General features: G+C 44.7%; 1 protein-coding gene and 1 long non-coding RNA gene across 7 annotated transcripts in view; both read right to left on the reverse strand.

The window, feature by feature from the left end:
• Positions 1–15,943, reverse strand: part of RIPOR2 (RHO family interacting cell polarization regulator 2) — a 229,036-nt gene that overhangs the window by 133,787 nt on the left and 79,306 nt on the right. The window lies entirely within an intron of this gene.
• LOC128315717 (uncharacterized) lies at positions 1,695–2,848 on the reverse strand. Its single transcript, XR_008298780.1, has 2 exons — positions 2,262–2,848; positions 1,695–2,229 (listed from the first exon to the last, which is right to left on the reverse strand). It is a non-coding gene; the product is annotated as an uncharacterized LOC128315717 (long non-coding RNA).

Genomic DNA, 15,943 nt, shown 5'->3' on the forward strand with positions numbered 1-15,943 from the left:
TCCAGCCTTCGCGGGGCATCTGGACGGCTGAGTCGGTTAAGCATCCGAACTTCTGCTCAGGTCACGATCTCACGGTTCATGAGTTCGAACTCCACGTCTGGCTTTGTGCTGACAGCTCGGAGCCCGGAGCCTGGTTCGGATTCTGTGTCTCCTTCTCTCTCTGCCCCTCCCCCACTCACACTCTGTCTCTGTCTCTCTCTCTCAAAAATAAATAAACATTAAAAAACACTTAAATGCAACGCCCGCGGGTGCATGTAGCCTGGAGGAGGGCTCAGCCTCCTCCTCTCTCAGGCAATTGTGCCTGGGAGCTTGTAGTTATTAGTCAGTTTGCAACTTCCAAAAACAATTTCCGCCCTCAGGTGTGAGCTCAGGTTGCCCTCGGAGAAGCTTTGTTATCACCCCTGGGTCTTGACCTGCAGGCCGGGGTTCCCCTTCCCTGTCATGCTCCGTCTGGTCCCTGTCATCTGATTTCTGTCAGCTGAGAGTGTGAAAAAACAATCTACGGTTTGTTTCACCTCCACACCCGTGTCAGGCCATCCTACAAACATCCTCCTCAAAGCAAGACCTTTCTTTCCCTTTCCTAGAACTCTATCTGTTGTGAGAGCAGGCTGCTCAGTTCCACCCATCCTCTCAGAGACCGCAAACAGAGCTGAACCAGAGAACTGAGACTTATAAACAAGGGTGTAGGCCGGAGAGTGTGGTGGGGTCAGGGGAGGAGGGAAACAAGCCAGAAAAACAAAGCCCTGCAGCTTGAGGTGGAGGTGAGCAGAAAGCAGCCAGGCCTCCAAAAAAATAAGTGTCAAAAAACAAACCTCAGGGGCGCCTAGGGCGGCTCAGTTGGTTAAAGCCTCCGACTTCAGCTCAGGGCATGATCTCGTGGCTCATGGGTTCGAGTCTCACCTCGGGCTCTGTGCTGACAGCTGGGAGCCAGGGGCCTGCTTCGGATTCTGTGTCTCCTCTCCCTCCCCCTCCCCCTCCCCCGCTCGCACTCTGTGTCTGTCTCTCAAAAACAAACAAACATTAAAAAAATTAAAAAAAAAACCACAACAAAACTCAAACCTCACGTAACCGTCATGACGTTGAAGGCTTTAAAAGTTGTTTCTGCTGATTTTGGAGGCTTGTTCTCTTAGCCAGAGGCATCCGAGTGTTGTAAACCCGAATCCTTACAAGTACAGTGTTAAGGTGTAGGGGGCAAGGGAGGCGCAAGCCTGTTTCTCTGCCTTGAAGGGTCTCGGTGCTTCTGAGGACACCTCGAGGGTCACGTCTTGTGGGATGGGTGGCTCAGGCCACCTGTCTGGGGGGCTCTCATCTCTGCCAGTGAATAAACAAGCCAATGTGGAGAACACGGGCCAGGGGTAAATGAAGGCAGAAGGCAGGTGCAACCTAAAAGGTCATTCCTGTCTTCTCTATCATGGAAACCTGAGGTGGGGACGGGGCTGGGGTTTTGCTAACCATCCCGAGGGGAAAGAGAGGCCCCCAGACACCAGACGCTGGGTAGCAAGAATTCAGGGGGTAGGATTTTTGCCTCTTCCCTCAGGGAAAGCCCTGGGGTACCCCAGCCCACCCCGCAGAAGGGGTAGCTGTGGGAGAGGTGTTGGAATGACAGGTGAATTATTTTCTTGCAAAATTTCATGAAGAGTTGTATTAGCAAAGTACGCAAAAGGGGAGGCGGCAAATGCAGTGTGTGGATCAGATGGAGGGAGGCGGGAGGGGCAGGGGCGGGTAGGCTCTGTCCTCACTCCTTAGCCTAAGTGTGGCTTCATGTAAAACCCACTCAGTCAGCTGCCGGCCACACCCGGTGGTTTGGCTGTTATTTGTAGAAGAGGAAAAACGTCCCCGGTGCTGGTGGGGAACGGGGTGCCGAGCAGAGCACCAGGCACGCCTGGAACAGCACTTGTCTCACTGGATACTTCCTAAACAAAAAGCTTTTGCAAACGTAGTAACTATTATGATTCTAGATATTACCCGATCATAGTAATTCTGTACCAGTTCCTGTCTCACCCAGATAACTCCGAGAGGGGAGGGGGTTGGCGATACATGTCTGAAAAGCAAGATTCTTTCTCTTCTCTTCTCCCTCCCTCCTCAGCCCCAGGAAAATCGGGGCCCTGTGTTAGCCATTGCTCACGTCTAGGATCTCCTGGTTTACTTTACGATGATAACGTTCAGCCCAGCAAGGGCACATTTCTCCTAAGAAATTTGAGAATGGATGTCACCTGGCCTTCTGAGTTCCTTCCGAGGTAAGGAAGGAAGGTCAGGGTGACTGTCCTCACTTTCTTGATTAGGGAGGAGGAGGGGGTGGGACATTTGTGATGTGGCTGAGTGGCTGCAGCAAGCCGAACGCTCCCCAAGAGCAGGCCAGTCCAGATTGCCAGGCAAGTGCTCCTACGGACCACCGCAGGGCTCCGTATAAATGAAAAGAAAATGTATTCGTGTAAAAACAAAAACAAAACGCCACGGTGCAGATATCCAATGGGCACAGGGGACAGGGCTGGGCCAGGAGGGTTCGCAGCGCTGGGCCTGATTTCTTGGGTCTCTCGTTCTCTGTGAACTCGGCAGTCGCCCAGAACACGGTCCAGCCATACGACTCGGAGCCATAGGATCTAGAACACGTTTTCTCGGTCTTCGGTCAGCCGGTCCTACTCAACACGGAGCTCCCAGAAGGCAAAGGTCAAGTACCATCTTCTCATATATGTTTCAGGCCTGATGGGAACGAGCGCTCCAGAGACATTTTCTAAATGAATGAGTGACTGAGCCCCGGCTGTGACCTCTCGTCTGTTCGGGGAGTGGAGGCTGTAGGAGATGCCTATCAGCACAGAAATGGGGGAGTGGAACCCGGGAGAGCTGGGTGGTCGCCCCCCCCTTTGCTCCACTGTGACCTTTATCCCAGTTCTGGTTCCTTGCGGGGGGGGGGGGGGGGGAGGAACCGTTATCACACAGGACCTCAGAGTGCTTTTCAGGTCTGGAAGGACTTGTGTCGTCTTTCAAGTAGGTGACCCCAGGCCCTGGAGCCAGAGGGACAAATAGATGTTTTCTCATGTAAAGCAATCAGCTAATTCGTGGGTTTCACAGTTGAATAGGTGTCTCTACCGTCATGTTATCTGAAGACTACTGGAGGGCTTCTGATTTATTGACATAGATAAGGCTTTCTTCAAAGGATCCCCTTGAAAGCTGTTTAGTGAGGGATTCCAAAGCAAGGTGTTTATAACGATAATAAATGTTTCTCCACCACTTTGTCCCAGGTTTGTCTGCTCCTAGTTCTTTTTCCTGATTTCTCTCCTTTTCTAAATTTATTTTTATTATTTTTTAAGTTTATTTATTTATTTTTGAGATGGGGGCGGGGAAAGAGAATCCCAAGCAGGCTCCGTGCTGTCAGCACAGAGCCTGATGAAGGGCTCAAACTCAAGAATGGTGAGATCATGACCTGAGCCAAAATCAAGAGTCGGAGGCTTATCCAACTGAACCACCCAGGTACCCCTTGCCTCCACTTTTTAATGCACTAAAAGAAAGCTATATAAGAGACCCTTAAGAGAGACATTTAAAACCGGTATAAGGGAAATTTCACAGTAGGGGATATTATGAAGAATGGGTGAGAAAAAGTTCAGACCTTGCTTCTTGGATGATTTTCACTGAGCCCTAGTCCACAGAACCCAGGCAGCTTTAGTAGTAATTTTTAGTTCCCCTTTCTTTATGCTTACTGGGATAAGATGGTATCTGGGAACGGAACTTGTGGTAAAGAAAACCTTGCTACAGAAGGACCCCACCCTTGCTTACCTTCCTCTGGAGCCAGTGCAGTATGTAGTGAATGGTAACTGGGGGGCTTCCTGTATTCTGCAGTGGGCATTGCTACACCACTGTCTCCAGTGGAATGAACCAGAATACAAAATGTATGCCTCTTTTGAAATGTGATGAAGCAATACACAATTCAGAAACAGGGTGACCACATTTTCTGTACTATGTTGCACTCTTTTGCACAATGTGTAAGAACACAACGTGAGAAACCTATGAAAGAAGGAAATAGAACAAGTGAGGTTGTTGGCTGGGTAGGTTCTGTAAGGTAAAGGCAGAATACTAAACACTCCACCTAGCCAACATCCTCTTGGCTATTATTCCTGTTTCCAAACCTCTACCACTCTCCCCTCCTCCATTATTTCCCATCATCCAACCATCCATCCATTCATCCATCCTTCCATCCATTTGCCATTTATTGGGCACCCTGTCATTCTAGCTGCTGAGAATATAGACATCAGTGCCAAGCCAGTAAAGGTGAAACCACCAGTGTTTGCCGACTTTCATAGTGCAAATACCCGTACCCTGGCTGATCTCAAGCCACCAACATCATGTCATTGAACACAAAGTGGGGAAGAGATCATCAGAAGCACTCAATTATATGGTGTTTCCAACATACAGCTAAAATGGATGCCAAGAACCTCAAGTACACAGATAATGGTTAAATTGGTCATTAGGAAGTGATGAGTTTTGAGTAGTATTAAGTTTGCTGTCAATATAATTTATTTAATTATACATTTATGTAATTTAACTTCAAATAATGGCTGTCTTAACAGCTCACGACCTTTATGAAAATTTAACAGTTGGCTCTTATGAGCAGAAATGAGTTGGCTCTAGCATACCACTGGAAGGAGAGAAAGAACGTATGATATCCGCTTTATGAAAATGTTTTATCTAGAAAGTGAGAACATATACGTATGAAAGTGAGTAGTAGTCCTTCAGTTGGGGAAATTCTATGCTGGGCATAGAATTAGTGGGGACGTACCGTGAGATCCCCTCAAATAAAACCACCTTTAGGAGAGGGTAGTTACTTGGATTCTATGCCAGCACCAAAGAACACAGAGCAAAGTTGGTTTGAGCACAGCAGGTGGCTCTTTCCAGGTCAATAATAGTTTCTCTGTCAGTCAGCGTCCTTAGACTCAAACATCCTGGGACAACTGGCATCTTTGGCAGGGTGTTGACTGCCGAAGGGAATAACTGCAACCTAGGAGCTTGACCCTGGACACCCCAGCAGGGCAGGGGAGGGCTGGGGGGAACAGGGACCCCTCAGTGCACAGAGTGACACCTGTGGAACTGTGCACGTCTGGGCTTCAACATTGACCTCTCGTGGCAACGAGATGAACGGCAGACATTGGATTAATGACATTTTCCAAGTTCCACGATTCCTGGAATCAATAGCAAAACTTATGCCCTTTGGCATGAGAAAACCCCTGAGATATTTAGATAGTTTGGTGGCTCCAAGAATTTAAGGGAGGTCCTCCAACTGTGGCATATGTGGACTTGAGCAAATAGCAAAAATAAAAGAATTAAGAGTTATGGCCATTTGTATTCTGATTTGCAGAGCAGGTCATAGGGGATAGAATCTGCCATGTATATGTGTGTGTGCTTAGAGAAAAAGATGTTAGCCAAAATCTTAACAAGTGTTTATCGCCAGACGGTAATGCGTTTGCTTTTTTGCTTTTGTTTTTGGTGCCGACACCTGAGATCTGAGCTAGACGATAAATGTGGGAGGAGGATTCACTTTTATAGATTTGCTTGCATGGTTTCATAATTTCATCTATTTTTTGTCAAAAAATTAACCAATAAATCATATCTGCCAATTGTAAAAAAAAGCAAGTAAGTTTAAAGAAGGAAACAGAAAAATCCAACTGTAATTCCAACAGCGAGAAATGCCTACTGTTAATATTTTGGTGTTTAACCTCTAGACCTTCTGCTACGCGTGATGTATTTCCTTTGCACCTTCTCATCAGCCTTGGGTTAATCTGCCTCCTGACCTATGCTTCTGAGCATGGGGTGGGGGCAGAAGACTCATAGCTCAAAATGTTAAATTAGGTTTTTCAACAAAGTAGCCCCTCAGGCAGGCTCAGGCATTTGTTTTTAACCTTTCTCAGCCACTTTTCATTCCCTAAAACTATTTCACTAACTTAAACCATCCTCTCTGCTGCTTACCTCCCACTTCAGAGAAAATACAGACCATCATATATGATTTTTTACTTCTGTAGGGGCCAAAGGCAGGCTAACCCAAGATGGGCCACTTTGACATGAACATCATTTTGAGTTAACAGTAATCCAAACCCAGAAGATTCAGGAAAAACTCTTTGTCTCCCCTCAACTGCCTGCTTGTACCAGGACAAGAGCTATTAACAAAGACTCCTCTTTGCCTAAGAAACTTCTCTACATAACAGGGCACCTGTGTTTTCCAAACACTTCCCTTCACCTTCCTCCTAATGGTCTTTCTCCCCTTGGTATCCTCAGACCCCTACCCCTCTCTTCAGTTCATCTAAGCCTCATATTGCCTGACTGCCTTTGGAATTTCATTGTCTGTGTGGATTTCCCACATGTACATACACTATTGAATTTGACTTCTTCCTATTAGTCTGTCTCATGTCAATTTGATTCTTACTCCAGCTAGAGGGACCCCACAGGGCAGAGGAAATTCATCCTCCCCAACACTTCCTTCCCTTCTACCTCTAAATCTGTACCTAACTTTTCTTCCCTCTGTTTTAAATGAAAATCTACCTTTTACCCTGACCAAGTGAATGCTGTTTCTTAAAAAAAAAAAAAAAGAAAAAGAAAAAAAGAGGAAATCACAGGTTTTTTTTCTGTCATCACAGGTAATCACATCCATATTGAAAAATTCAGAAATATAAGACAGCACATGAGGGAGAAAATAAAAGTCACATGTAATTGAAACAAAAAAGACACTCAGTGCTACCATTATAAATTCCTGGTTTTTTTCCATGCATGATCGTATGTATCTGTACATTAAGTATTCTTTACACAAAGAAATTATTCTGTATATGCTATTTCATGAGTCTCCTTTTCCTCTGATAATAGATCATGAATATTTTTTGCGTGACGGCAAATATTCTTCTACATCGAGACCTAAAAATAATTTTTGAAAGTTAAAAATCTGGGGCACCTGGGTAGCTCAGTCGGTTAAGCATCTGACTTTGGCTCAGGTCATGATCTCGTAGTTTGTGAGTTCAAGCCCCATGTCAGGCTCTGTGCTGACAGCTAGGATCCTGGAGCCTACACTGGATTCTGTGTCTCCCTCTCTCTCTGTTCCTCCCTGGCTTGTGTTCTGTATCTCTCTCTCTCTCAAAAATAAATAGAGATTAAAAAAAATCACTTCTGTGGGTTTCTTATTTTAAAAGCAGTGTACAATAATTAGAAGATTTGTACAATAATTTGTACAATAATTAGAAGATTTAATTAAAAGGAAGAAAAACCTAGATATCTGTAATCCCATCTCTGAGATATGACCAGCTAACAAATTTTATTAAAAAATTTTTTATTTTTTACATTTTTACATTTATTTATTTTTAATAGACAGAGAGAGACAGAGCACAAATGGGGGAGGGGCAGAGAGAGAAGGAGACAGAATCGGAAGCAGGCTCCAGGCTCTGAGCTGTCAGCACAGAGCCCAATGCGGGGCTCAAACTCACAAACCGTGAGATCATGACCTGAGCTGAAGTTGGATACTTAACCAACTGAGCCACCCAGGCGCCCCACGTAACTTTACTTAAATCTATCTTATAAAAATAGGTTCATAACCAGCTGACATAATTTTATATAAAAACTGCCTTATAAAAATAGGGTCACCCAGATATCATTCTATGTCATTTTTGATATACAAATATTACCTCATTTAATCCTCATAACACCTTATGTGGTTGTTATTACGAAGATAACCTCCATTTTCCAGATGAGGAGACTGAGGCCCAGAGAAGCTAAGAAACGTGCCCAAAGTTGCATAACAGCGAACAGCAGAACTGGGATATGGACGAAGGCAGTCTGCCTCTAGAGGTTGGTTGCTAACACCTATAGAGCTCTCAACTTATAGAGAACATCTTTCCATGTTGATAAATACCACTTTCTGTGGCATGCTTATAATGATCTACCACACCTCAAATATTGGGGTTTGCTTTCTTGTGGTTCTTTTAAGATTTTCTTTTCCAGTTAATAGTTGCATATGGAATTATTTTTGTGCTGTGAATGGATTCTCACTTCAGCTTTTTCCATATGGTTAACCAATGATCCAAGTTTTACTTATTGAATTACCTATCCTTTCTTCACTAATTTAAAAGGGTGCCTTTGTTTTTGCTTCTCTCTTTTCTTGCCTTCTTTGGAAACCTGCTTCATTTATTATCCACTATCTCCCCTGGATCTTGAAAATATGAGCTAGCTCTGAGCTAATTATACATTTTCTGGGTTAATTGATGTACTTGTTCACTTAGGAAATTTATAGGGGTTGCAACAGTGCATAAAATTTTAAAAACTCTCTCCTGGGGCTTACAGCGTGTAGCTAGATATGACACTTTTACAAAACGCTTGAATGTCACACTTATAATGTGCTGGGCACTGTTTTTAGTGACTTACAAATATTATCTCATTTAATCCTTGTAGCAAGTCTTTCAGGTAGGTACTATTTTTATCTCCATGTTTCATGTGAGAAAATGAAGCATAGAGACATTAAGTAACTTGCCCAAAGTCTCTTAGTGGATAAATGGGGAGCTGGGGAAAACTAGTAGGCAATTCCCATTTAATGCAATAGATGTTGTATATCGTGGGGGAACTACAGGGTTCTTGATGGGGCCATGAGGCTCAGGAAAGACTTTTGCCAGGAGTGGCGTCCAAATGATTCCTGAAGAATGAGAAGGAGTAGGCTGGTGAAGGGAATTGGGGGTAAGAATATTTAAGCTGGAGAGGGCAGTGGTACAAAGTCCTAGAAAAGAGAGAAAGAATGTTATTTCCTAGGAGCTGAAAGCAAGGGAGAAGTGTCACTGGGAAGGAGGGTGGGGTAGGGTGGCTGGGAGGTGAGAAGTCCTAGACTTGGAAGGGTCAGTAGGAGCCCATTGTCTTGTGAGTCTCTTGAAGGAATTCTGACTGTAGTTTAAATGTTGGAGGAGACTCTGAAGGGATTTAAACAGGAGAGAGATTACTCTGTCTGCCACATGGGAGATGGGTATCAAGGGGACAAGGGTGTGGGCGGGGCAAAGTGTTGGAGGGGCCATTCCAACAATCTGGGTGAGAAATGATGTTGCCTTCAGAGCAGTAGCAAGGGGATGGTGAGAAACAAGTGGCCTCAGGTGCTTCCTTGAAGGAATTTGGTTGGATGGGTCAAAAGGAGGGGAGTCAGTGATTCTAACCTGGCTCTTGCCTCAACCAGTATGTTTCCCTGTTACCAACTATGGCTGCGATGAAAATCAGGGTAATAAATAGTCTAGACTTAATACGCAGAGGAGAAAAGATAACTTGCCTATGGTCTAATCATTACATTCCCATGACGCCCCCCTTTAGCACTCACCAAACCCTCACTGAAGGAGGGCTGCAAAGTTTGTAAATATGGCGGGTGTTAAGAGTATCATTTCTGGTGGTAGGATAAGGCATGATTAAATAAAATTTTTTTTGAAGCTTTACTGAGGTATATTTCCTATACCATAATATTCACCCACTTGAAGTGTTTAGTTCAGTGGTTTTTAGTATATTCAGCATTGTATAGTCATTACCACAATCTAATTTTGGAACATATTCAATACCTCTGAAAGAAACTCTGTACCCATTAGTAGTCACTCCCTATTCCAGGTTCCCATCCTCACCTCAGCCCAGGCAGTCATTCATCTGCTTTCTGTCTCTCAGACTTGCCTATTCTGGACATATGACATAAAGGACGTTATAATATACAGTCTTTTGTGGTTTGCTTTTCCCTTAGCATAACGTTTTCAAGGTCCACCCTTGTTAAAGCTTGCAACAGAACTTCATTCCTTTCAATGGGTGAATAACATTCCATTGTATGGTACACCACATTTTGTTTATATATTCATCAGTTAATGATCATTTGGGTTGCTTCCGCTCTTTGGCTATTAAGCATATGCGTCCATGAACAGTCATGTACAAACTTTTACACGGGCACGTGTTTTCCAAAGCCACCACACCATTTTACCTTCCCATCAGTGATGTGTGAGGGTTTTAATGTTTCCACATTCTCTTTAACACTTGTTACTGTCTGTCTGTTTTACTTTAGCCATCCTAGTGGGTGTGATGTGGTATCTTCGGGTAGTCTTGGTTTGCATTTCTCTAAGCACTAATGATGTTGAACAATTTTTCATGTGTTTTTTGGCCATTTGTAGATCTTCTGTGGGTAAATGTCTCTGCAAATCCTTTGCTCATGTTTTAATTGGGTTATTTATCTTTGTAAGGGTTCTTTATATATTGTGGATACAAGCCCCTTGACTATATTGATTTGCAAATATTTTCTCCCCTTCCATGGGCTGTGCTTTCTTAATGATGTCCTATGATACACAATATTTAAAATTGATAAAATTCAATTTGTTTGCCTGTTATTTTTTTTGTTACTTATGCTTTATAAGAAACCATTGCCTAACCTAAAGTTAGGATTTGCTCCTCTGTTTTCTGCTAGAAATTTTATAGTTTCAGGTCTTACATTTAGGCTATAATCCATTTTGAGTTAATTTTTGCATATGGTGTAAACAAGAGTTTCAGATTCATTCTTTTGATATGGATAACCAGTTGCCCCAGAACCATCTGTTGGAAAATTTCCCCACTGAATTGTCATAGCATGCATAAGTTAAAATCTGCTCCTTATACCTTCCTTTTCCCCAAAATTACCCCCCAAAAAAGAAAACTAAGAAAGAAACAAAGGAAGAAAAAAGAAGAAAACTAAATCCATGATCTCTTTCTTTCTTTTTTTTAATGGAAGGTGCGGTAAGTTTTGCTTGAGTTGAATTTAGCTGGGGGATCTTTTCTGACACCAGATTATACCGTCCCTTTTTCTTTGGCTCATTGTTGGAACAGCCAGTCTCCTCTCGAGTCCCACTGATTTAGAGTTTGTGACAGCACAACTATCTGGTGAATTTTAGCTGTATAAGTAAAGTGAAAGGCCCATAAAAATACTTAACAATTTTCCCAAGCACTCAGATACGTGGGAGAAGTTACTCTTCCCCTGAGGCAGGAAACAAATGCAGTTTAGTTGCATGAGTTATTTGGTTATAATGCCAAATTAATTTTTTTTTTAATTTCAAGTAATCTCTATGCCCAAGGTGGGGCTTGAACTCATGACTTCGAGATCAAGAGTCACATGCTGTACTGACTGAGCCAGGCAGGCGCCCCTATAATGCCAGTTTTAAAAATGTTTTCAAGGCTTATGAAGAAACACGTGATGTTTGGTATTATACATCTGCCAAATGAGACTTTAAAAATATTTAAATCATGGGGTGCTGGGATGGCTCAGTCGGTTACGCTTCCGACTTCGGCTCAGATCATGATCTTGTGGTCTGTGAGTTCGAGCCCCATGTCAGGCTCTGTGCTGACAGCTCGGAGCCTGAAGCCTGCTTCAGATCCTGTGTCTCTGTCTCTCTCTGCCCCTCCCCTGCTCATATTCTGTCTCTTTCTCCAAAAATAATCATAAAAAAAAAAAAAACAAACTTAAATCCTTCTGATAACATTGTGGTATGGTCAAATGCCTGAGTCTTTTTTTTTTTTTTTTTTTTTTTAAGTAGGCTCCACACCCAGCACAGAGCCCAACACAGGGTTTGAACTCACAACCTGAGATGAAGACCTGAGCTGAGATCAAGAGTCAGACGCTGAACCAATTGGGCCACCCAGGAGTCCCAACCTCCTAAGTCTAAGAGAAGCATGATGATACGAAACATACTGTTAACATTTCCACCCAGTGACATCTTTTGGAAAATAACCGAAGGAAATATTCTAAGAGAAGGAAAAACTACCAAGATGTATTACTTATCATAGGCAAAGGTGGAAAACTATTTCAATGCCCGAAAAGCTAGAGGATGGATAAGCAAACTATGTTCTACAGGAAAAAGCTAAAGAGCTCAAAGAACTGTGGTTGTTAAGGGTGGTGTGCTAACACGTGTTGAAGTGAGCAAAGCAGAATTTGCATGTATACCTTGACCGAAAAGGGCGTAAGGGTGGATGGGTGCTGACAAAGTTCAAAATTAATTTAGCACAATATCGACACCCGTTAGATTTATTTCCACAGCACGCACGAAGGTCTGCCTAAATGGAAAATGAAGCTGAAACCAACTTTTCTGAGCGCCAACTCACACACCTCTTTCTGCCACGTATCTTTTTCTTAATGATTTGCCTAATTCATTGAATTCTTCTTTTTAATATCTAGGGGGGAGGGAAGCATAAGCACTTGGAAAGGAGAAATTCAGGATTTCTCAGAAATTAGCTATTGAAATGATTATTCCCGTGGAGGGGAACCGATGTCTTAACGAAGCATTTTTCTCTGAGGCTTGGTGAGACACACCGAGAATGCATCTGCCCATAATGTGGGTTGAGGAAGAGCGAACTTTCGGTCTTGGGCATTGGGTGGGGTACTCATTTCCTGGCGCTGCCGTGAACAGAGGACCACAACTGGTGGCTTTAAACAACAGAATCTTATTTTCTCATGGTGTTAGGGGTTGGAAGTTTAAAACTGAGGGGTTAGCAGTGTTGCTTCCTGCCGAGGACTCTGAGGGAGAATCTGTTCCTTGTCACTTGCTCGCTTCTGGTGACTGCTGTCATCTTTGGTGTGCCTCGTCCTGTAGACACATCACTCTGGTCTCTGCCTGTCTGTGTCCTCTTACAAGGATGCCAGCCATATTGCATTATACGCCCACCCTACTCTTTTATGGCCTCATTTTAAATTTGCTAGTCATATTTATAACCTTATTTCCAAATATGGTCACAATCTGAGGTACTTTGTGTTAGGACTTCAACATATCTTTTTGTTTTTTAATGTTTATTTATTTATTTTGAGAGAGAGCATGTACATGCACACGTGCATGAGTGGGGCAGGGCACAGAGAGGAGAGAAAGAATCCCAAGCAGGCTCTGTGCTGTCAGCACAGGGCCTGATGTGGGGCTTGATCTCACAAATTGTGAGATCATGGCCCGAGGTGAAATCAAGAGTCAGATGCTTAACCGACAGAGCAACCCACCCAGGTGCCCCTCGACATATCTTTTTAAGGGGACAAAATTCAACCCATCACAGGTGGCCTTGGGTTAACTTAATAAATGTACTGTTCTGATTAATTCCAGAGCAAAACCTAGGCTTCCCATGACAGGTCCTAGGAGGATCCACTCGGGAACAGTGGTTGGTAATGGAGAGAATGGTCTCACGATAGTGGGATACATTGCTCTCATAGACTGTTGACCTTTCTCTCTGAGAGGGAGGCCTCACTCCTGGTCGACCATGAATGTAATGGCCAAACCCAACCGATGAAGACAGAGGCTGTCGTGTGGGGGAATCTCTTGATTGTACGTTTCCACACGTTAGAGAAATTCTCCCGTCCTCATCACTCTCTCCCTCAGCCTCCTCAGTGGATGAAGAGTGACTCAACGGATGGGTGTACCAGAAAGATGGCTCTGAGCATGCTCCAACCAGCCCCTCCCTCTCTCTGGAGCCAGCTGCCTGCACGGTCTGTGTTCTTTCACACGCTAAGTTGAGCTAGGTGTGCCACGGGGAGGTCAGTGGTTGCCCCCGTGCTGCTTTTGACTGGGTGGGTGAGTCTGCCTACTTCTGAAGGGTCAAGATTAGCCTATCACTTGACTAACAGATGCAAGACCCATATCCACCCTGGCCTGTACCTATATTGGAAGCGTGTCTGCGTTTCCTGTAATGTAGGTGATATTTTGGTTTTCTTCAGCCCAGCCCTGAGTCTAAGTCACAATTGGTTCCAAGTTCGGGGTGGGGGGGGAGAGATGCCCCTCTAGGTTTTTTTGAGTTTCCAGTTGCTTCCAGATGCCCGCCCTGCACTGTAAGAAACAGGTGTGGAACAAGGGAAGATATGGCAGGTGCGTGAAACGAGCTCATCACCTCTTCCTCTGCACAGTCGTGAGCGAGGGCAGGGTGTGCTAAAGCCCGCAAACGGGGCAGCGGCGAGAATAAGGGGACACTCTGTCCATTTCTAGCTGCTTTTGTGCCCGTTTATCAATCAACGCGCATTTAAGGGGCTTCTGCTCTGGGCGAGGCGCCATCCCAGTCCCCGCCAGGGACACAAAGAACCTTAAGGCCAACAGGGCCCATGCTCAGCGGATTTACAGTCTTGCTGGAGAAACAGGCGCATTAAAAAAGACAAGTGACAATACAAGACAGGATGTGGTCAGGGCCAGTGAGTTTTATGGGCAATTAAAGTGCCATAAAAATTCAGAAGAGGAAAAGAACATTTTGGGACACTTTGAACTGATAAGAAACTGGGGGGGGGGGCCGTACTTGTTGGAGAGGAGAATTTTCCAGGCCAGGGGTACAGTGTGTGAAAAGGGCCCGGATTTAGAATGGTTATGATATTTTAGTGAACAATCTGAGCAACATTTGAGTCCCTGTTGTGTGAAGAGCCAGGGACATGGTGGACAGGCTCAGACGCCAGCCATGCAGACTGGACTTCCAGCTCAGACTCTCGTGATTGGTGTGCTCTGGGGCCAGTCACTTAACCTCTGCCTGCCTCAGTTTCCCTATCTGTGTGAGGGGTGTTGCCATAGACACTGAGGATACAGTGGTAGGGAAAGTCCAGTTTATAGCATGCTCACTGTAGGGCATAGGCTGTGTTCTAAGCCCTCTTTAAAACATTTCTTTAAATATTTATTTTTGAGAGAGATAGAGTGCGAGTGGGGGAGGGGCAGAGAGAATGGGAGACACAGAATCCGAAGCAGGCTCCAGGCTCCGAGCTGTCAGCACAGAGCCCGAGGCGGGGCTCGAACTCATGTCTCTGAAGTCATAAGCTTAACCAACTGAGCCACCCAGGCACCCCTATATATTTTTTTAAAACTTTTCAATCTTAACTATTTTGAGAAAGAGAGAGAGAGAGAGAATGTGAGCAGGGTAGGGACAGAGAGAGAGAATCCCAAGCAGGCTCCATGCTGTCAGCATGGAGCCTGACATGGGGCTCGAGCCCACGAAACATGAGATCATGACCTGAGCTGAAGTTGAAGTCAGACGTGCTTAACTGCTTAACCGACTGAGCTACTCAGGTATCCCTAAGCCCTTAAAAAAAAATTTTTTTTTAAATATTTACTTATTTTTGAGAGACAGCGTGCGAGCGGGGGAGGGGCAGAGAGAGAGGGAGACACAGAATCCAAAGCAGGCTCTAGGCTCTGAGCTGTCGGCACAGAGCCCGACGTGGGGCTCGAACTCATGAACCACGAGTCCGTGACCTGAGCCGAAGTTGGACGCTCAACCCACTGAGCCACCCAGGTGCCCCACCCTAAGCCCTTTTTAAATACAAATTCATTTAATCCACAGAGGAACCCCGTGAGGCAGGTACTTTTCTTGCAAAGTGTGTTCCAGAGAGGCTAAGCACCTTGGACTATAGGTCTCAGCAAGAAGCACAGGCAGGATGTGCCCTCTGGCGGGTCTGGCACCAGAAGCCGTGCTTTGAACCACTGTGCGAACTTGCCTTTGAAAGGGAAGGTTTGGTGCAGGGTGTGGGGGGGTGGGGGAGACATGTGCTGGGTAGCTCTGGTGATGACCTTCTGTGCTACAGCGAGGAAAATAAGAACATCTCGCAACTGGAATTCTTTTCGTTTACTACTCTGCTGCTTGAACAAGCTGTTTGGATTTAAAATTATAGGTTCCATGTGGCCATTGAAAGCCTTGCAGGAGAGATAAATTAAAAAAAAAAAGAACCAATTTTTTTTTCCTTATGACATAAATTGTGGGTAGAGGAGGAGGAGACAGCTTAGAGGTAAGGGGGGGGGGGACGCGTCTCATCAGAAGGGGACGATAAGCCTGGATCGAGGGCAGAACTGACAGACGATCCTAACGGACGAACACTCGGCTCAGTAACAACGTTGAACACGCTAGTCTAGCCCAGGATTAATACCAGCGCCGTGGTTCTTAAAGGAGTCGACAATCACTAACTAATTAATCCATCCCACTGGGAGGTACACTTATCATTAAAGGGAGGCAGCTG

The sequence above is a fragment of the Acinonyx jubatus genome, chromosome B2 (genome assembly GCF_027475565.1).
Source record: "Acinonyx jubatus isolate Ajub_Pintada_27869175 chromosome B2, VMU_Ajub_asm_v1.0, whole genome shotgun sequence".
Taxonomy (NCBI): Eukaryota; Metazoa; Chordata; class Mammalia; order Carnivora; family Felidae; genus Acinonyx; species Acinonyx jubatus.